We start from the raw sequence: 22459 nt of genomic DNA on the forward strand, positions 1-22459 counted from the left end.
ATCTCCTAGAGTTTAATCTTCATTTGAAGAGAGAGATGATCAGTTTCCAGTTGTTGAAATACTCCTCTGTCTTCCTAGGCAGTTGGACCAGTTGGATATAGTTCAGCTTCAGTTTGGCAGTCACTTCAGCTAGCCTCTTCATCCTCATTATATCAAAGAAGTAAAGTTTCCTTTCCAAGGCCTGTGCGATTGTTATAGCTTTGACAGTTTTCAGAACCATAGTGTAACGTTCCAAAAATTTGAAGGTCCACGTGAACCACATGCATGCAAGTTATCATATTTCTTATGTATTTTAATTAATTTTTATTTTGAACGCATTAAATGCTTGATTTTAACATTAATATTTTTGTGTAATTCTTGGTTCATAAAGATTGAATGATATAGGGCTTTTAGCAATATTTCACGCTCGAACGAGGAACGGAGACCGGGGACAGTTAACGAAAAAGTGTTTTATTAAATAATTATTTAATATATGATTTAAATGTGAGGGATTTTTAAAAATGGGCATTTTAAAGGTATTTTAATGCCTCGAGCCGTATTTTAAACCGGTATTCAATTTTTAGCAAAACAGAGGACTTTTTGACGGTTCATGTAATATTTTCAAAAATGTACCTAAACAAAATATTTTACCAAAGTGTTATTGGTTTTAATGGACATATTTTAATATATGTTGGGCCTAAACTCTTACATATATTTATTATTTTTAATTATAGGCCCAATGCACACTTAATTTAATATCAAACCCTACCCCCAAAACCCTAGTATCACCATCACTCTCACTCGGCCACCCCTCTAAAAAATCCAGCAGCCTCTCATGACTTTCAGCAGCCTCCTTGCTCGATTACTTCAAGAAACTTTCATGGAAACTCCGCCCCGTCCGTCTGGTGTTCGTCCCTCGCTCCGTTTGTCATCTTTTTGCATACGTTTTTGCATTAAGGCACGCACAATACCTCGATTTTATTATCTTTCACACCATAGTACATATTTTGAATGCATTCACGTGATATTTCATGAATCTAATGATATGCATCGGGCCTGCATGGTTTTACATAAACATATTGCATTTTCTTGTCATGGAACTCATGTTTTTATTGTTGTTGAAGGAGATGCTAGGGCTTGGTCGTGAAAGGGACGAAATAAAGTAGGTTTAGGTGTCGAGATCAGGTCTTAAGCGTGCGGCTTAGGGATCGATCTGATCTTGTGCTGTTGGTGGTTGTTATGGCAAGATCGGGTAAAAGAGGTGAGAGCTGCATTCTAGGACTCGGTCCAGGCTGTGGGGACCCGAACCTAATTCGTCTTCCTAATTCATCTTTGGGATTAATTGGATCAATTAATTAATCTGTGTCTAAATTTTTTTTTTCAAAATACATAAGTGCGCAACCTATGATAATAAATCTTATATAAACATCAAAAGTAAAGTACAAGTGTTGTACAAAATACATTTATCTCAAACAAGAGTTCAACAACTATACATCAAGTGTTGAAAGCCAATTCTACTTCTAAGTCCGGATATCCACGCTAATTTTGATCTCTCATCCTCTTCTTGACCCCGATCCTGTCCCACCTGTTGTCATGCACAAATACAAACACAACAATAGCCGGATAACTCCGGTGAGAATATGATTCCCAGTATAAACAACGTATACATGCAATCATATAAACATATATAAAAGCATATAACAGTTATCAATAACATGTATCAAAATCTGAAAACATGAATCAATATAAAGCTGTATATCACACTCTGTGACTCTTAATCCTTGACTCGACTCTTCACTAATCTAGGGATCCCGGTTGAATAAGAACGCAACAGTCTCCCACTTACTCTCCTCAGCTAGATGGTCGTACAACTTATTCCACGACTTTGGCTATCTATATCGAATATCTGCAATAGAAGTCGATCTACTCCTAAGCACATCGATATACACCAAAAGTCCAGTGACCTGGCACCTCTGCCAATATCTAAGCACATCTGCCCAAGACTCGTGACTTGGCACCTCTGCCAAAAGCTCATCTCATAATGCATGCTTGACTATAAATCAATAGACTAAGCATATCAATCTCAGGAATTGCAATTATATCAAAGCAATAACAAATAAATATGTGGTTTTGGGAAAACTCAAGTCGAATCTAACTCGAGTCTTATCTTTCCGGTTTAACATTGATTTATACCTTTCTTTTGTCGATCTGACGAAGTCGAAGTCTTGAATTCGAAGCTGTCAATACTCAATCTGGCAATGACATTATTGAGAAGTACAATATCAATATACAACCCAATCATTACTGGATATAATCGGAATTCAATCTAATTCTGTTTCGACGGCATAACAGCACAATCTCGATATACCCAACAATACAATATCAACATATACCAATCTCAACTCATAATCAGTCAAAAACATAATCTGATACCAAATCTGTATATACTCAATCAATTAAAATCTGAAAAATGATACCAATTTCGTACGGTGTCTGTTCTTCAATCTGATTTCGATTATACGATAACAACAATCTCAGGAACACATAATATAGATCAAATCATGATTCCTTCAATATCATATTTTCAAACCATGCTGGAAAGAAAATAAATTCACATATTCTTGAAGCTCTTACCGAGAGAAGCACGGTACCAAACTCGGATTGAAATTCTGACAGACGGATCTTTCGCAAAATCAAATTCTAATATCACAGGACTTGATGTTTTCCCTGGAGCTTTCGTTATTATTCCTGAAGATTTGAAGGGAAATGTGGGGACCCGGATGCTAATTCAATTCTTAATCATCATTAGGATCAATTTATTAATTCAAGTAATTTGGGTCATAAAAAAAATTTCTTTAATTGCGGAACGTAATGGAATCCAACTAATATACAGATTCGTATAAATAAAGTACAAGTCATGTACAATCTATATTCAATAAAAATTAAGGTTTAACAACTAATTATCAAGTGTTCAAACCATATCTTTTATCCAAGTCCGTAGTCTCCACTCTAATCATGATCTCTCTCTCTTCTTGTCTTGACCCTGATCCTGTCCCACATGTTGTCATGCACACATACAAACAAGACAACAGCCGGATAACTCCGGTGAGAATTATATTCCCAGTATAAATCATGTATACATGCCTTTCATATAAACAATATAAAAGCATGAAATAAACATTCATAACATGTATCAAAATCAGAACATGAATCAAATATTCATCACATGTATTATAATCTTAAACATGAATTAATATCAAAAATAAATTATATTCTAAACATATATCATCATCAGGAACATAATTTCATATCAAGCAATGAATCACTCTCCGTGATTCTCAGACTCAGACTCAACTCAGTCCTAATCTAGGGATCCCGATCGGAATAAGAACATACACCCACCTACACTCCCGATCGGGGTGGTGGTATGTTCTTATTAACGGACTTTGGCTCTTTCTATATCGAACACAAGTAATAGAAGAAACTCCAATTCTATCCACTCCGATATAGCCAAACGTCCGGTGTCTTGACCTAACCGTCACAGACTTTGGCATTTTCACCAATATCCTATCCTGTGACAATGTGCAATGTGCCGGTGACGATTCCATCACTATCCGGCACTACTGTCACAAGATTACTCATTCACAATTAGGCGTATCCACTTAATGACTCAATACATAAATCAATAATTCAAAGGTATCAACCTCATACAATTGCAAATATCGATGCAATAAAGTAAAGTATGTGATTTTGGGAAACTCAAGTCAATCGAACTCGAGTTGTGCAATCCCCCATCAACATAAATTTAAACCTTTGTCTTCGCGGTCTGACGAAGTCGAAGTCTCGAAGTTAAATCTGTCCACATCAATCTGAAATACAATATCGCATAGGCACAATCTCAATATGCAACTCAATTCAAAATCTATTCTGATCAATACTCAAATCAAACATAATCTGATCAATATCGAATCAAGATACAATCTAATCCATATCGACGATATCACGATATAATCGAAATCACTACTGAATCTTATCAATATCAATTTACTGATGTTTCGACGGTATAACAATACAGTCTCGATAACCCCGTCAATCTCAACATCACAGATATAATACCCGAATTCATAATCAATACCAGTACAACTTATAATCAATAACAATACAGTTCTGATATCGAATCTCAATCAAATCAACTCCGAAAATCATAACAAATACATACACAGTCTGTTCTTCAATCTGACTTCAATTATACGATGTCTACGATATAAGAAACACCATATATGATTCATATTCAATTCTGACAATATCATAATTTCAAATTGTATCTAAACGTAACAAAACTTACGTCCAGTTGTAGTCTGCGTCGATAGGAACTTGTTACTGAAGTCAGATTTCAAATCAGATGACCAAATCGTACATTAGAACTTGAGCTTTCCTCGGCAGCTCGTTTCTCTTCCTTTCCCTTTTCTGAAGAATTTGAAGACTCTTGTATATATATATATATACACGTTGCATGTAAGGGGCAAGTGGCACTTTTTCATTCTGCATGACTCGCGCATATGCGCCGAGAGTTCTGTCGGAATATTTATCAGCTCGCGCATATGCGCGTCCTCCATTCGCGCATATGCGCGAGACCTACTGTCTCGGCATTCTACCACTCGCGCATATGCGCGACTTCACCCCGCGCATGTGCGCCCAACTCTCTGCCTACCTCGCGCATGTGCGCGGCTCACGTCGCGCATGTGCGCGCAATGTTCTGTTATAGCTCCTTGGCTACTGGACACCTCGCGCATATGCGCGCCCTCACGCCGCGCATATGCGCGGGGTCTTCTGCCCGTTCTGCGCATGTGTGCGCACTAGGTCGCGCATGTGCGCGAATGGCACCTCCCTCGCACATACTTCGCGTCTTTCTCGGTCTAATTCATTCCGTCTATATTTACCTTAATTAATCCATAAATCATTTCAGATTAATCTCATATTACAGTCAATAAAATCCCGGGCATTACATTTCGCCCCCTCTAAGATACGATTTCGTCCTCGAAATCACAGACAATTCAATCAGATAAAGAAATAAATATATAATAGAGGTTAATCAGAAAACTCATTACAATGCAACAATTCTGAAATCTCAGTCTCACCTCAGATTTTGTTTCCCAAATAATTTCTTCAGTATCATAACGACTCCATTGAACTTTCACAAACGGAATAGTCTTCATCCTGAAATATCTTTCTTTCACGAATCTCTGATTTCACTCTGGAATAATCATTCAAGAAGTATAATCTCATAATACCACTCGAAATAACTCCCACATAATTAATCTCACAATACTGGCTATACAACATCCGTATATACCCATCAACAGCTCATAATAAATCAACATTAACATCTCCTATCAACTCTGATAATTCCAATCGAGGTTATATTCAATTTTCCAGCTTCAAATATCAACAGTCATCATCCGACGTTGATATATTCAATCTATTTATTCTGAGCTGTCTTTATTTTCTTCTAAATCAATTTCAATTTCTTTTTCATATCTCTGATTCCATCCGATCCAATCTCAGGTATCTCGGAGATATAATTCCCATACGAATAAAATCTGCACTTCTCACTGTACAATGCCTCGAATGATGCTATCTCGATACTCATTTGATAGCTATCGTTATACGATAATTTACAAGTGACAATAAATCATGTCAATTAGTGCTAAAATCCAGCACTACAGTTCCTGGATATCCTCAGTATCAGGATACTTGCTCCAATTATCTGTCGATCTATAGACGATAAGTGAAAGAGTTTATTGTATATTCTGCCAAAAGTACAAAATCAAACGAAAATCACATTCTGATATAATCAACTTTGGCATTCATTACCATCTGACCCCTTTTTCTGACATAAATCTCAGTCGTCTGGTCGTATCTGTACGTCATCCTGTACAAGATCATATAAGCAGATTCAAGCAATCTTTTAATCATAATTACATCATAGCACAATCTTATCCAGATTTCAGTAGTGTCGTCACACAATCCATAGAAATGTACTCCCATTTCTATTCAAGAATCGATAATCTATATAACCAACCTCCTGGTTTCTATTTTTCTGTCTTCATCTATCGACGATGCATACATTTAAGTACAAACTCTGCTGCAACAGATCTCCTCTATTTATATCAAAACTGTCTTTTTGAATAATCATACATTTTCTGTCACCAGAATAAATACTGAATCGATTACCGTGCGCTTTTAACTATATCTGTCATTTCAGATTCGAAATATCCGGCACAAACAAATCGATTATTTACATATAATACAGTATTACCTACCTGATATTCTGATCGACCCCCTGTTCTGATTATCTAAACCGCGTTCTGAACATTCTGATTAAACTTCTGGACTGCTTTAATTCGCGAGTTTAGCTCTGATTCAGCTTGAACTGTATATACTCTCAACGGTTCCGAATAATCTGTATCACATCCTTGATGTTGTTTAGATCAACTGCTATATCATCTTCGGATGTAATGTCCCCCAACTAATATACTCTGTCTCAAATACTGTTTTAGAACAATACAATTCTCAAGAAATTTCAAAACAACAGTTATATATAATAATCTGTTAAACTCAGGCAAGAAAATAAAGAAGTTTCTGACATCGGTATCATTCTCAGCCACTGATCACTGCCTCAGCTGTGCTAATATCAATCGGTATACCATATTCGGATATCACATACTCGGAATACAATCTGTTTCAATTGGGATTTATATCTGAACAATTTCAGTTCTCATATCCTTCAATACAAGATATTCGATTTAGTTAGTCATATGCCACGAGTATATCACAAAATATCATAGATAAACGGCATAAAATCATCATAATACCTCTGAATACCGGATTCATCAAACCATAATCAGAACTGAAGTATTTTAAAGAGAAACACACAATCAGGTGTAACTTTCGGTCAGTAAATCCTCTAATTGATATTTCAATTCTTTCAAATCAATCAGTATCATTCTGTACGGACTTCTAAAATAAAACCAGTACCTGGTATCAAATCAAGGCGGGAATCACTCTCCCTGATATAAGGCAAATCCGAAATTTCATCTAGAAAGACGTTAGCATTTCTCTTGCTACTGACAAATCAGCTCATGGTATATTCATTTTCAGTAATCAAATGAATGCATAATGAATAACTCCATTCCTTTCGATAATCATCGAATCCTAATTAATACGGAAATCAAAGGAATTCAAAATCGAAAATCATTACCGTACATTATTCATTCTTTGGCCATTTCAAGTCCGAAACTTACCATCTCCTGGTAAGAATCTACAATAGCTCTGTACTTGTTCAATATATTCATATCAATAATGCTGCCAGAATCAGACAATACAAGTACAACATAATCTAACTCAATCTCATTCTCACTTCACTGCAGTATACGATATTTACAGAATTCACTGGTATCAATCTTTCCCCTAAAAGATAAAGAAATCAATACTACAGTATATACAGACCCAATAGAATAAAGCATATGTCAAAGCAATTCACTCAGAAATCATGTATAAGATGTACGAGAATCTCCCAATACATATGGGACAAAATCATAACAGAACAGATACCTGTCACTACATCATCAAGTGCATCCTGGATCTGTTCCTCGGTCACTACCACCAGACGCCTCTGCTCCCTGGAATCTTCGGGAACCTCTCTGTGGACATACTCTCTCAAAATGTCCTGAGTGTCGGCAGATACGGCAACTACCAAATACTACTTGGCATTGCTCAGTGGGATGTCTTCCTCCGCAAGTCCTGCAATAAACTCCAGTATAACTCGGGCTAGAACCACTGGAGCTAGATGAACCGCTCGGTCCGCTCCCTAATTTCTTAAACTGTTTCTTTCGAGCTTTCAAATAGTCTTTCTTTTCACCACTAATACTACCAGTCTCGATTCTGGGAGGTAGTTGTTGTGGTCTCGGTGTTAGAAGAACATATGGAGCTTCCTTTTGTCTTCTCAGAACTGTTTCTGCTCTTTTGGCTCTGTTCAGAGTATCAGAAAAATTATTTGATTGTTTCACATTTACCAACGTACGGATCTCCGGATTTAATCCCTGGATGAACTGATCAGACATAGCTGCATCATTTCTAGCCACGTGAGGGGCAAAACGTAGCAAAGTGAAGAACTAGGCCAATACTGATCAATATTTAACTGACCCTGTCTCAGATCTGTAAACTCTGCACTTTTATTCTATCTGTATGACAAGGGAAAGAATCTTTGATATAATTCAACTTTAAAAATTTTTCACGGAATCACTGAACTACGCTGTTCTAAGGCTTCTTTGGTTACCAGCCACCAACTCCTTGCAACTTCCCGTAACTGATGCCCAACTAATCTAACTCTACAATCATCTGTAAAACCAAGAAATTCAAAAAGTATTTCTATGTCCTCTAGCCAATTCTCACGATCCACTGGTGTCTCAGTACCCTTCAGAATCGACGGTTGAAACGACTGAAATCTCTTCAACTGTGTTTCCATCCGAGTTTCTATCTCATCCATCTGATCAGTCGAAGTACTACCCCTTTCCGGAATTCTTCGAGAAGGTATATCTGATTACCACAAGAGTTAGTATCACATGAGATAAATCAATCTCAGTCCCTTTCTGATCAGCTTACCTTCTGATCAAGAATTGGTTCTGATTCATTTTAAAATCAGACATATTACCAAATCAACTCAGATATTCAGGTAACATGTATTTAAAAACAATAACACATAATATCATGCTAGCACACACAATGTAATTCAACATTATAATAAATCACATGCTAGCAATCACATGCAAGGAAAGAAAATTCATTCTACCCCGCTGTAAGGCCCGAGATTTTATTACCGTAATCCGAGATTAATCTGAAATGATTTATTTATTAATTGAGATGATTATGGATGAAACGGATCAGACCGGGAGAGCCGAAAGAAGATTTGAAATTTTGTTCATGGCAACAGGTGGGATAGGATCAGGGTCAAGAAAAGAAAGAGGCTGGACTAGATAGCGTGGAGATCCGAGATCTGAGGCAACTTAGGATTCAACACTGCCATATAGTTGAACCTAGTTGAATTCTTGTAGATAATACAAGATTTGTATGTTTATATTTAATATGTAATTGAATTGAATTACATTACTTTCCGCTTTGTATTTTAAGAAAAAAAATTTAGTCCCTGTTTATTATAATTGATTGAATTATTCCTAAAGACGATTAAGGAATGAATTAGCGTCCGGGTCCCACAACAGGTGGTATCAGAGCGATAGATCTTGGAGACTAAGATAGAAGAGAGGAGCGGGGTAGAATGAATTTTCTTTTTTTGCATGTGAGTGCTAGCATGATTTACTGCTTGTTGATGCATGTTATTTGATTTATCTGATTTGATATAGTAATATGCATTATTGAGGCTGGATTAGAACCGACTCTTGATCAGCTGTAAGATGATCAGAGGAGGACTGAAACTTGGAAATAGGTTGTGGTATCTGGTTACTGATCCTTATGATAATCAGATTAGCTCCTCAAAGAATCTCAGAACCAGGGAAGCATTTGGATGGATCAGATGGATGTATCCGAAACTTCGATGGAAGTACAGTTGAAGAGGTTTCAGTCATTGACACCGCTGAGTCTGAAGGGTACTGAGACGACTGTTGATTGTGAGAATTGGCTAGACGATATTGAGATACTGTTTGATTCACTTGAGTAACCAGATGAACGGAGAGTTAAACTGATTGGGAACCAGTTAAAAGAAGTCGCAAAGAGTTGGTGGATTGCAACCAAAGGGGTTTTAGAGCAGCGTGGTACAGTGATTACGTGGAAGATCTTTAAAACTGAATTCTATCGAAGATTTCTCCCAAGTTCGTACCGAGATGATAAAAGGGCAGAATTTGAAAATTTGAAACAGGGTCATTTAAGCGTTGAGGAATATGTTGCTCAATTTTCTACTTTGCTACGTTTTGCTCCTCACGTGGCTGAGAATGATGAAGCTGTGACCGATCAATTTGTTAAGGGATTGAATCCTGAGATATTGACATTAGTAAATACAGGCCGACCCTATAGTTTCGTTGATGCTCTGATTAGGGCCAAGACAGCCGAAGCCAGGATGAAAAGACAGAAAGGAGCTTCGTTTGCGCCTCTAGCATTGAGACCACAACAACCACCTCTCGGACCTGAGACTGGTAGTAGTAGTGGTGAAAGGAAAGACTATTTGAAAGCTCGAAAGAAGCAGTTTAAGAAGTTAGGCAGCAGCCTTTCTAGCTCCAGTAGTTCCAGTCAAAATTATACCGGAGTGTACTGCAGCACCTGCAGAGGGAGACATCCCATTGAGCAATGCCAAGGAGTATTTGGTAGTTGCCGTATTTGTAAACAATTAGGACATTTCGCAAGAGTATGTCCACTGAAAGATTCCCGAAGATTCCCATGAGTAGGAGCGTCTGGTGGAAGTGATCGAGGAACAGACCCAGGATGCACTTGATGATGTAGTGACAGGTATCTGTTCTTTTATGATTATGTCGCATATGTATTGATATATACTAATGCATTTCCTACGATTATCTTTGACTGAGTTGCATTGATATATGTTGTACCTGTTGAGTCTGTGTTACTATAGTATTGATCTTTGTACCTTTTGGGGAAAGGAATTGATATCAGTGAATTCTGTGATATATTGTATACTACAGTAAAAAGGGGAATGAGATTGAGTTAGATTGTATTATACTTGTATTATCTGATTCTGACTACTACATTATTGATATTAATATGCTAACAAGTACAGAAATATTATAGATTCTTGCCAGGAGATGGTAAGATTCGGACCTGAAATGGCCGATGAACGAATGATATACGGAAAGGATTCTCGATTTTGAATTCCTTGATATCCGTATTATGTATGATTCGATGATTATCGAAAAGAATGGAGTAATTCCTTATGGATTCAGTTTATTACTGAAGTTGAGCCTACATGGAAATGATTTGTCAGTAGCAGGAGAGTTGCTATAGTCGTTCCAGATGAAATTCTGGGTTTGTATTATATCAGGGAGAGCGACTTCAGCCTTGAATTGATATCAGGTATGAATTTCCTTTTAGACTTTTGTACAGAATGATATTGATTGAATTGAAATAGTTGAAATGTCAGTTAGAAGATTTACTGCCTGAGAGTTAGAGTTACATCTGATTATGTGTTCCTCTGGGAAATACTTCAGTTCTGTGTATGGGTTGATAAATCCTGTGTTCCGAAGTGTTCTGATGACCTTATGATCGTTTTATCTATGATATTTTGATATATTCGCAGCATATGATTGATTGAATCGAACTGTTGAAATTTGTATTGAATATTCTGGGAACTGAGATTGTTGTATACAGAATTTTTGGGCTATGAATCCAGATTGCAACAGATTGTATTCAGAGTCTGTGATATCTGAAGATAGTATACTGATTGATTGTAGCACAATTAAGACAGTGATCAGTGGCTGAAAACGACATTGATAATGGCAGAACTTCAGAACGTTCAAGCCGGCTCAGAGCTGATGTTGAAAATTACAGCAGTTCCGAAGTTGATCAGATTGTTCAGAACTTGATTTCGATAGTCAGAACAGTGTGTAAATCAGAATACCAGGTAGGTAATACTTTATTTTATATAATTAGCTGATTTGTTTGTGCCAGATATTTCGAATTTGAAATGACAGGTATTGTCAGATGCACACAGTAGTAGATTCACTATTATTCTGGTAACAGGAAATGTGTGATAATTCGAACGGACAGTTTTGATGCAAATAAACGAAATCAGTTATGTCAGAGTTTGTATTGAAATGTCTAAATCGCTGACAGATGAAGACAGGAAGATAGAAACCAGGAGATTGGTTATACAGATTATCGATTCCTGAATAAAAATAGGAGTATAAATCTATGGATCTGGTGATAGACTTACCGAAATCGTGCCAAGAATGTAACAAGATGTGGTTTTGATTGAACGATTGTTCAAATCTGCATATGTATATTGTACGGGATGACGTACAGATATGACAAGACGACCGAGAGGTATGTCGGAAAAGGGGTCAGATTGTATTGAATGCCAGAGTTAATTATATCATACCGTGATTTTTGGTTGATTTTATACTTTTGGCAGAATGTATAGCATGATTTTTTATCTATGGTTTATAGATTGACGGATAGTCGGAGCAAACTATCTAGATATGGGAGGATATCCAGGAACTGTAGTGCTGGATTTTAGCACTAGTTTCCTGATGTCTTGTCACTTTATGAATTATTGTACAATAATAGCTATTAGATGAGTATCGAGATAGCTTTAGTCAGGGTATTGTACAGTGAGTACTGCAGATTTCCGCTGAATGGGAATGATATTACGGCGATATCTGAGATTGAATTTGATAACAGCTGATGATATTGATTTGGTATGAGCTGTTGATTGGTATATACGAATGTTGTATAACCAGTATTGTGAGATTGATTCTGTCAGAGTTATTTTGAAGGGTATTATGATATTATACTTCTTGAATTCTTCTTCAAATTGAAATCAGGGATGCGTGGAAGAATGAAAATTCAGAATGAAGACTATTCTGCTGTTGGAAATACGGTAAAGTTGGCAGGGCATTAAAAGAGATAGAATCTGATATGAGATTGAGATTTCAGAATGATTTTATAGAATAAATTTTCAGAGGTAACCTATATTATAAATTTCTTATTTATCTGATTTGATTGCCTGTGATTTCGAGGACGAAATCATATCTTAGAGGGGGAGAAATGTAAGGCCCGAGATTTTATTACCGTAATCCGAGATTAATCTGAAATGATTTATTTATTAATTGAGATGATTATGGATGAAACGGATCAGACCGGGAGAGCCGAAAGAAGATTTGACATTTTGTGCATGGCAATAGGTGGGATAGGATCAGGGTCAAGAAAAGAACGAGGCTGGACTAGATAGCGTGGAGATCCGGGCTCTGAGGCAACTTAGGATTCAGCATTGCCATATAGTTGAACCTAGTTGAATTCTTGTAGATAATTGATCGAGCAAAACTTGCACAGTGAATAATCCCAAAATTTATTTTATAAATGAAAGCTCGATTTAAATATCGCAAGTGCACGATAGTCAAGTTATAATAAACGTAAGTGAATACGAGTATCGTTCCACAAGGACTGCGTTACACTATTTTTTATTTTCAAGTAAAATTTCTTTAACAACGATAAATTGAGTTGATGATTAAACTAATGTAAAGTAAACAATTAAAATAATTAAATTGCAAAGAAAACGTGTTCAAGAACGCAATGATTAATTTGGATTAAATCAAATGAGAAATGAATTTGTTGGGAATTATCAGTTCACCTACCACTCGTGTTTAAATAATTACACTCGACTTTTACTCGTGCGTTCGACGGAATTCCCTCGACTAATTAATATACTCTGTCGAGCTATATTAATACTAATAAAAAACATGCAGTACTCAAGTGTCCTCAAATATTTAACAGTTCAAGATTGCATTACATTCTATGGAATCCACTAGCTTTCATTCGGGTGAACTATCACTATCGACACGTACCCAATTCCGTATATCTACTAAAATTGTAAATCCGTGGTTTATACTATTTGATCCTATTGTTAACTATTCTATCGAACTCATCAACAACATGAAATAATCAAAGGAAGTTAGCTAGGCTTCGATTGAAACACGAAAGAACAATAGCATAAACAATTCACTAATGAAAACGTCCAAAAATAATGTTAAACACCGAGTACGGGGTAGGATCCCCTCAAATCCCAACAAATCTAGAGTTTAGCTACTGAAATTCATGATAAAAACCAACAATCAATGTAAGAAATAAAATACTGAATAATGAAAATACTAAAGATGACGATGGATGACGGCCACGACGCATGGAAATCTCGAGGTCTTCGAAATCTCCTTTGCTCCTAGCCTCCTCTCCAATAAAAATGATGAAAAGTCTGATAAAAGATGAAAAACGGCTGCTGTTCTCGTGTGTTAGGTTATGGTGTCGGATAGAGTCCCTATAAATTTGGAAACAAATCTTTCTCAATCTCGCTTCTCGCTAGGGCGGTATATTTTGACCGCCCTAGCGAGAGGTCCTCGAATAAGCTTCCTCGAGCATGTCCCTGGTTTCGCTGGGGCGGTCACTTTTGACCGCCCTAGCGAGACACTTGCGCAAAATAATCCTCGGCCAGACCACAATGCTCGCTGGGGCGGTCACTTTTGACCGCCCTAGCGAATCCTCTTCGACATTATGTCAAAGTTTCTCCCACTCTTTGGTTCAATTCCTACAAAATCACCACAAAATACACGAGGTCAGTCAAATGCTAAATAATGCTAAAAAGATGCAAAATTAAACTAAAAAACTAATATGATGCATGAATGCGACTCAAAACCAACACTAAAAACACGTAAAAACGATTCCTATCAACCCCCTCATACTAACCTTTTGCTCGTCCTCGAGCAAAATAGGTTAAAGCACGAGATTCTAAACAAACACAACAAACACAAAATACTCAAACAAGAAATAACCAACACAAGTAAATGTCAATGGTGAGTTAACACTTTTATGCTCATGCCTCAGTGAACTTTCCCACATACAAATCATAATCAAGTCAAATCACAAACGAATACTCATTCTCATCTACACATAAATCTCGACACTAATTTGAACGTGTGTGTGTCATGATGGGTCTAGTCATTCGTACTTCAAATAGATCAATCATCCGATCATGCGAGTCACTCAATTAGCACTTCAATACAAGTCTCACTAGCATGCACCCCCGTGTCCATTTATCACTAACCATAATTTGAACTTTATTCGATTCTTAAGTGCAGAGAAGGGTGTCGAAAAGCAGGAGAATAAGCTCAAGTGGCTAACAGTCGGGAGTACACCGATCATTTTCATTGTGCAATCATCAAGACTTTTCGTCTGACTTTCCTTGTCTCCTTACATCTCCAACTTTTAGCCCAGGAATAGAATTTCATTCCTTTTATTTCGGCTCCCCCTCACCTTACATCTCCACCAATTTTTTCTTTTTCGATATATATATATATATATATTTTGATGCACAATTTTCACACGTGTACTCCCTAGGCTAAGAATATATACTTTGGATTACAGCTGGTTAGGAGTATGATATTTTAATTCAGTGCATTGAAAAAGGGGGTATATGTGAAGTTCAAGGCAAATCACATTTTCTCATTCAAGGTCCCAATTAGTGACTTATTTTCACGGGTTTACATGCTAAATCAACTCATAAATGATGCCTTTCAAGTTAACCACACAAAACCTTCAAATTTCACCATTATTCCTACAAAATTCTAGTCCCCACACATATGTGCTCAAAAAGTTCAACTTTGTGCCAAAATTCATGCTTTAACAATCAAGAGTACCATTCATGAGGTGACCCAATCAATACTTTTGTAAACTATCAATTCAACATCATCATTGGCTCATACACTATGTCTTCTCACCATAAACGACACCAAATAAAAGAAATGCAACAATTTAAAACCAATTAACTAAGCAAACATAACAATCTACCCCCCTCATACTAGAGTTGTGCAATGCCCTCAGTGCACAAAACGAAACAAACACTAAAAACATAAAAAAAACTCATGAATTTAAATGCAAAGATAGAATATGCAAAATAAAAAGAAAGGGGAAACAGTAAACTCCCCTGATCAGAAATCATCCTCCTCCTCATTCTCCGGCGGTGGAACTCCCTCTTCAGCTGCTGGGGGCATATGATAATTGTACTGAAATTGGAAGGGTGGCGGGTATGCGGGTGTAGGTGGCCGTCCGGAAGTGTCGATGCCCAAATGAGTTGAGATCCCCTGCACCAGGTGTTCGATGTTCTGAATATGTGCCTGATAAACGGCCTGGTACTGCGTCTGATAATGGGCCCAAGCGCCCAATTCGGCGACGCGATCTCGCATGGCATGGCGGCGTGGCTGCGGGGGTGGTGGTGCATGTCCTAAGGCCGGAGGTGGTTGAGCTGCTATCCCATAATCGAAAAATACCTCCTCGGGCAGCTCAGCCTGTCTCTTCTCCCTCTTGAATTTATAGAGAGCCTCATCAATGGCTCTCATCGGCGGTAACCACTCATCATCATCTTCGAATATCACCCCCGCTCGGGCACACAGCTCAGTCACTATCGTCGGGAAGTAAAAAGCCAAATTGCTGCTATTAATGCACATGTTAAGCTGTCCGAAAATGAGCCTGCCCACATCAATCACCATCCCAGTACAGATGGCATAGAGAACAACCGCCCGCTCACGCTGCACATCACTCGTATGACCGACCGGCATCAATCTCTTAGACAAGAATGCATACCACAATGCCCCCTCCACTTTCAAAAACTTTTCATGAAAGACCGTGTAAGTCCCCGGTTGTTTCCACGTGGTGCCCGGATAACAGAGTGTGCGAATGATCAAATCATAATCCGGGTTAAGCACCCACGCCTGAAACACCGAATCGTCCACCGACGGTAAACCCAACATATCATTGATCGTCTTGGGATCATACGGGACTAGATGTCCCCTCACAAATGCCTTCGACTCATTTCCCTCCGGAGCATTGGCATAAAATTCACGCACAACCGGAACCACTGCTGCATTCGGTTGTGCTACAAAGGTATTCCACCCTCTTCTTTCTATTTGGGACTCCGAAAATTGACCGATAAGAAACGAGCTAAATCCACGCTCAGGGATTGGTTTCCTATGTAGTCTAGCATGCTCAAATCTCTCCCTAGCTTTTTCATTCACAAACATAGATGGAGTGGAACGAGAACTAGAAGCACCGTGAGTTACCTTAGATCTTTTGGGTGCCATGTAGAGATTGGAGTGCACAAAGTATCCAACCGCCGGAAAATTGTTGAGGGTCGCCGGATAAGCTCACCGGAATATGTGGAAGATGACCGGAGTTGCTTGAAAGACCGCCGGAGAAGAAAATCTTGTAGCCTAAATGCTTCCTCGTGGAGTGTATGGACCAAGATTGAGTCTTTTCCCTGAAAAATCACCAAATAATAAGGATTGAGCACAAAAGATGGAGGGGGGGTGCCGAAAATCGGAGGGGAGTAGTAGGGTTCGAAGTGGGGAGGAAAAGAGAAGAGGAAAGTATTTATAATCTGCGCGACTCGCTAGGGCGGTCAAAACTGACCGCCCGAGCGAGAAGTTTTCGGAAAAAAATTTTTTTGTTAATCTGTGCGACTTGCTAGGGCGGTCAAAATTGACCGCCCGAGCGAGAAGTTTTCGGGGAGAAAAATTTTTAATCTGCGCGACTCGCTAGGGCGGTATATTTTTCCCGCCCTGGCGAGACGTTTTCGCAAAAGACTTCTTTTTTTTTTTTTTTAAAACGAGTACCCGCTGGGGCGGTCAGTTTTGACCGCCCGAGCGAGAAGTGTTCGGGAAAAAAATTTGAATGCAATGCCATGCAACTACCTAAATGCAAATGATGCGATTAATAACTAAAAAAAAATATAATCAAAATCAAAATAAGGAGTAGAAGTAGTTCTCAATTTATAGTCTAGAGCTCGACTCTTCACCCATGTCTTCAATGACTGTCATGGAGCCGAGTGACTCCAATTCGTGGCTCAATTGTGCCACCGATATAGTGCTTCAATCTTTGAGCGTTCACAGTAAATGTCCCGTCCTTGCCATCATGCAACACCACTGCACCCGATGGGAACACCTTGGCTATAGTGAATGGTCCTGACCACCTTGACTTTAGCTTGCCCGGAAAGAGTCGTAAGCGAGGATTGTATACCAACACCGCTTCACCCACTTTGAATTCCCTTCTTATAATGTGTTTGTCATGGGCTCGTTTGGTGCGTTCCTTGTAAGATAGTGCAAGATCATAAGCTCTTCCCCGAAACTCATCTAACTGATTCAACTGCAGCAATCGTTTTTCACCTGCAAGAGCAAAATCAAAGTTTAGTGCTTTGGTCGCCCAATATGCTCTATGCTATAATTCGACTGGTAGATGACATGCTTTACCAAAAAGCAACCTATATGGTGTAGTGCCTATAGGTGTTTTAAAAGCAGTACGATACGCCCACAAAGCATCATCTAACCGAATGGACCAGTCCTTCCTATTCACATTAACCGTCTTCTCTAAAATTCTCTTAATTTCTCGATTGGATACTTCAACTTGTCCACTAGTTTTGGGATGGTATGGAGTGGAAACCTTGTGGGTGACACCATATTTGCCCAACAGTTTATCAAAAATTTTGTTGCAAAAATGGGTGCCACTAAGCACGTGGTGCACCAAATCGATTAAAAATATGTTTCTTCAAAAATTTTAACACCACTTGTGCATCATTAGTGGCACAAGCCTCTGCCTCCACCCATTTAGATACATACTCCACTGCCACCAGAATAAATTTCTTTGCAACAGACGCAGGAAAAGGACCCATAAAATCAATCCCCCACACATCAAATATTTCACACTCAATAATGTTATTTAAAGGCATCTCATGACGGTTGGAAATATTACCTGTGCGTTGGCATCTATCACAATTGAGAACATACAAACGAGCATCCTTAAAAAGAGTTGGCCAATAGAAGCCACATTCAAGTACCTTAGATGCCATCCATAGGGGTCCAAAGTGACCACCTACCTCACGGTCATGACAATGGTTCAGAATTTGATTGGTTTCCTCCTCCGCCACACATCTTCTTATCATGGATTCTGCACAAATCTTAAACAAGAACGGTTCCTCCCAAAAATAATATTTCACGTCTGAAAAGAATTTCTTTCTTTGGTGAAACAATAAATTAGGTGGAGGTGTGCCAGTGACAAGAAAATTTGCAAAATCGGCATACCAAGGGTACGCATTTACCTCAAGCAATTGTTCATCAGGAAACCAGTCATCAATATCATCGTCACTGCCCTTAATTCTAACATGCTCAAGCCTAGACAGGTGGTCAGCAACTACATTTTCCACACCCTTTTTATCTCGAATTTCGAGATCAAATTCTTGCAATAATAAAATCCACCTAATTAACCTAGGTTTCGCATCTTTCTTAGCAAGCAAGTATTTTAGGGCAGAATGATCTGTATACACAGTTGCTTTAGACAGAACAAGGTATGAATGAAATTTGTCGAAAGCAAATACTATAGCAAGCAATTCCTTTTCAGTAGTAGCGTAATTCAATTGAGCATCATTTAAAGTCTTACTTGCATAGTAGATGGTATGAAATACCTTGTTCTTCCTTTGACCCAGCACCGCACCAACAGCTGTATCACTAGCATCGCACATCACCTCAAACGGTAGCTCCCAATCAGGGACAGTCAGAACAGGTGCTGTCATAAACCAAATGGCATTCGCCTAAATGCATCTTTGAAATGTTGCAGGTGCATTGCATAAACCAAATGGCATTCGCCTAAACGCAAAAGTACCATAAGGGCAAGTGAAAGTAGTTTTCTCTTGGTCCTCAGGTGCAATTGTGATTTGATTGTATCCCGAATATCCATCTAAAAAGCAATAAAATTCATGACCTGCTAATCGTTCAATCATTTGATCGATAAATGGCAAGAGAAAGTGATCTTTACGGGTTGCATCATTCAATTTCCTATAATCTATGCATACACGCCAACCCGTAATAGTTCTAGTTGGAATCAACTCATTTTTTTCATTAACAATAACAGTAGTCCCACTCTTTTTAGGCACACATTGTACAGGACTTACCCACGCACTATCAAAGATAGGATAGATCATACCTGCATCCAGAAGTTTAATTGTTTCAGCTTTTACTACCTCTTGCATCTTTGGATTGAGTCTCCTTTGTGGTTGTGCTAGAGGTGAGTATTTATCTTCCATCAGAATTTTGTGCATGCAGATCGAAGGACTTATACCTTTTATGTCTGAAACCTTCCAAGCGAACGCTCCTTTATGCTCCTTGAGGACTCCCAAGAGCTTACTCTCCATCTCATCTGTCAAAGAAGAGGAAATAATAACAGGCAATTTATTATTTTCTCCTAGATATACGTACTTGAGATGTGGAGGTAATGGTTTGAGCTCCAAAGTAGGTGGCTCCTCTAGGCTTGACTTTTGAGGCATTAAATCTTTTCTGTCTCCCAATTCCTCTAGTCTAAGCCTCACTTGCTTTCTACAAGGTGGAATGGCATTCAAATGAGCTACCATCTCCATCTTTTCCTCGTCTAGCTCGTCCTCCTGCTTTTCAGTAGTGAGAGTGGCCTCCAATGGTTCTTTCAATCCATCCTGCACAAAATCACAAAAAAGCGAATCCAAGACATCAATACGAAAGCAACTATCATTGTGCATTGTGTGCTTGAGAGTATTGAAAACATCAAAAATAATTTCTTCTTCTCCAACTCTCAGTCTCAATTTCCCCTCCTCAACATCAATCAGTGCTTTCCCTGTAGCCAGAAACGGTCTCCCTAGGATTAAAGGCATCTCTAAATCTTCCTCCATGTCAAGTACCACAAAGTCTGCAGGAAAAATAAACTTATCCACTTTCACCAGAACATCTTCGATAATCCCACGTGGATATTTGACAGATCTGTCAGCCAGCTGCAACGACATCCTAGTTGGCTTGGGTTCACCTAATCCCAGTCTCCTAAACACAGAAAAAGACATCAGATTAATGCTCGCACCAAGAACACATAGAGCTTTATGAAAATTAATGTCACCAATAATGCAAGGTATCGAGAAACTCCCTGGATCTTTTTGCTTCGGAGGCATCTTGTTTTGAACTAAAGCGGAGCAATTTTCGGTCAAATTCACCGTCATATGATCTTCTAGCTTCCGCTTATTTGCTAAGATATCTTTCAAGAATTTTGCATAACTTGGCATATTCAATAAAGCATCAGCAAAAGGAATGTTAATATGCAATTTTTTAAATATCTCAAGAAATTTACCAAATTGTGCATCTAATTTAGCTTTCTTCATTGCTGCAGGAAAAGGTGGAGGGATAATAATTTTACTCTGTGCAATAGGTGTAGATGTAGAGTTAGAAGACTTACCTCCTCGATTTTTCACCTCATCCTCACCGTGCTTGGTCTTTTCCTCATTAGACCCGAGTGTTTTTCCACTACGCAATTCCACCGCCTTCACATGTTCTCTTGGGTTAGTTTCCGTGTTGCTTGGTAAAGTTCCTTGCTCCTTATTAGCAATCAGCTTAGCCAAATGTCCAATTTGATTCTCTAACCCCTTTATGGATGCATCTTGGTTCTGAAATCTCGTCTCTGTTGCAGAAATAAATTTAGTCATCATTTGCTCTAAATTGAACTTCTCCTCCCGAGACGGTTCTGGCTTGAATCCTTGGTGCATCACATATGGTGAACTTCTTTGTTGGCGATGTTGGTTGTTTTGACCTCCCCATGAAAAGTTTGGGTGATTCCTCCATCCCGGATTATATGTGTTCGAGTAAGGGTCATTTCTAGGACGGTTCTGGAATCCCACTTGTTTTACCGGTGCTCCCTCAGGCACATAGAATGGATTGCCATCTTGGCAATCCTGCACATCATGCTCACCCCCACACTTATCACAGAAAATTTCTTGCAGACGCATAGCCGACCCACTCATGCTCATCCCATCAATCTTTCTATTCAAAGCCTCTAACTATGCTGAAACCGCCGACAAATCATTAACTTGATTAACTTCAGCACCTCGTCTCTGCCTATCAGACTGAGGATGATAGCTACTAGCAGCCATCTCCTCCAATAACTCATATCCTTCCTCCGCCGTCTTTCTCAGTAAGTTACCACAGGCAGCAGCATCTATCATAGTACGGTTAGGAGTAAGCAGACCGTAGTAGAAAGTTTGAACAACTAACCCAAGAGGCAGCTCATGGTGTGGACATCTCCTCAACAAGTCCTTGTAGCACTCCCATGCCTCGTAAAGTGACTCTTGCTCATATTGAGCAAAAGTAGTAATGTCGGCTCTGAGCTTCATAGTCTTCGACGGAGGAAAGTACTTGATCAGGAACGCCTTTGCCATATCTTCCCATGTAGTATTAGACCCTACAGGCAAACAGTTTAACCACGACTTAGCTTTATCTCTCAGTGAAAATGGAAATAAACGCAAACGAACAGCGTCATCAGACACGCCATTAAATTTAAAAGTATCACAAATTTCAAGAAAGTCAGCTATATGAGAATTAGGGTCGTCAAGTGCACTTCCCCCAAATTGGACAGTGTTCTGAATCATCTGAATGATAGCTGGCTTGATCTCAAACTGATTAGTTCGGATGACTGGTCTTACGATGCTTGGACGTGCTCAATCAAGAGACGTCTGTGCATAATCCAACATTGGTATACGCCTTGGCTCCTCTCTTTGTTGATCGCCTTCCATTCTTTCCTTCGCTCTTTGCTGCTGTAGTCGACGTCTAGCTGTGCGTTCGATGTCGGGGTCAAAAGGCTCAAGCTTAAACTCGAGTGATCTTCGCATGCACCACAAGAAAAATCTGCAACACAATGAGAG

The 22459-nt window shown here is 38.7% G+C and overlaps 1 non-coding gene across 1 annotated transcript; it reads left to right on the forward strand.

The window, feature by feature from the left end:
* Positions 1–21821: 21821 nt before the first annotated feature.
* Positions 21822–21928, forward strand: LOC142550378 (small nucleolar RNA R71). The gene has a single exon (XR_012821341.1). It is a non-coding gene; the product is annotated as a small nucleolar RNA R71 (small nucleolar RNA).
* The last annotated feature ends 531 nt before the right edge of the window (positions 21929–22459 follow it).

The sequence above is a fragment of the Primulina tabacum genome, chromosome 6, assembly GCF_025594145.1.
Source record: "Primulina tabacum isolate GXHZ01 chromosome 6, ASM2559414v2, whole genome shotgun sequence".
Classification (NCBI taxonomy): Eukaryota; Viridiplantae; Streptophyta; class Magnoliopsida; order Lamiales; family Gesneriaceae; genus Primulina; species Primulina tabacum.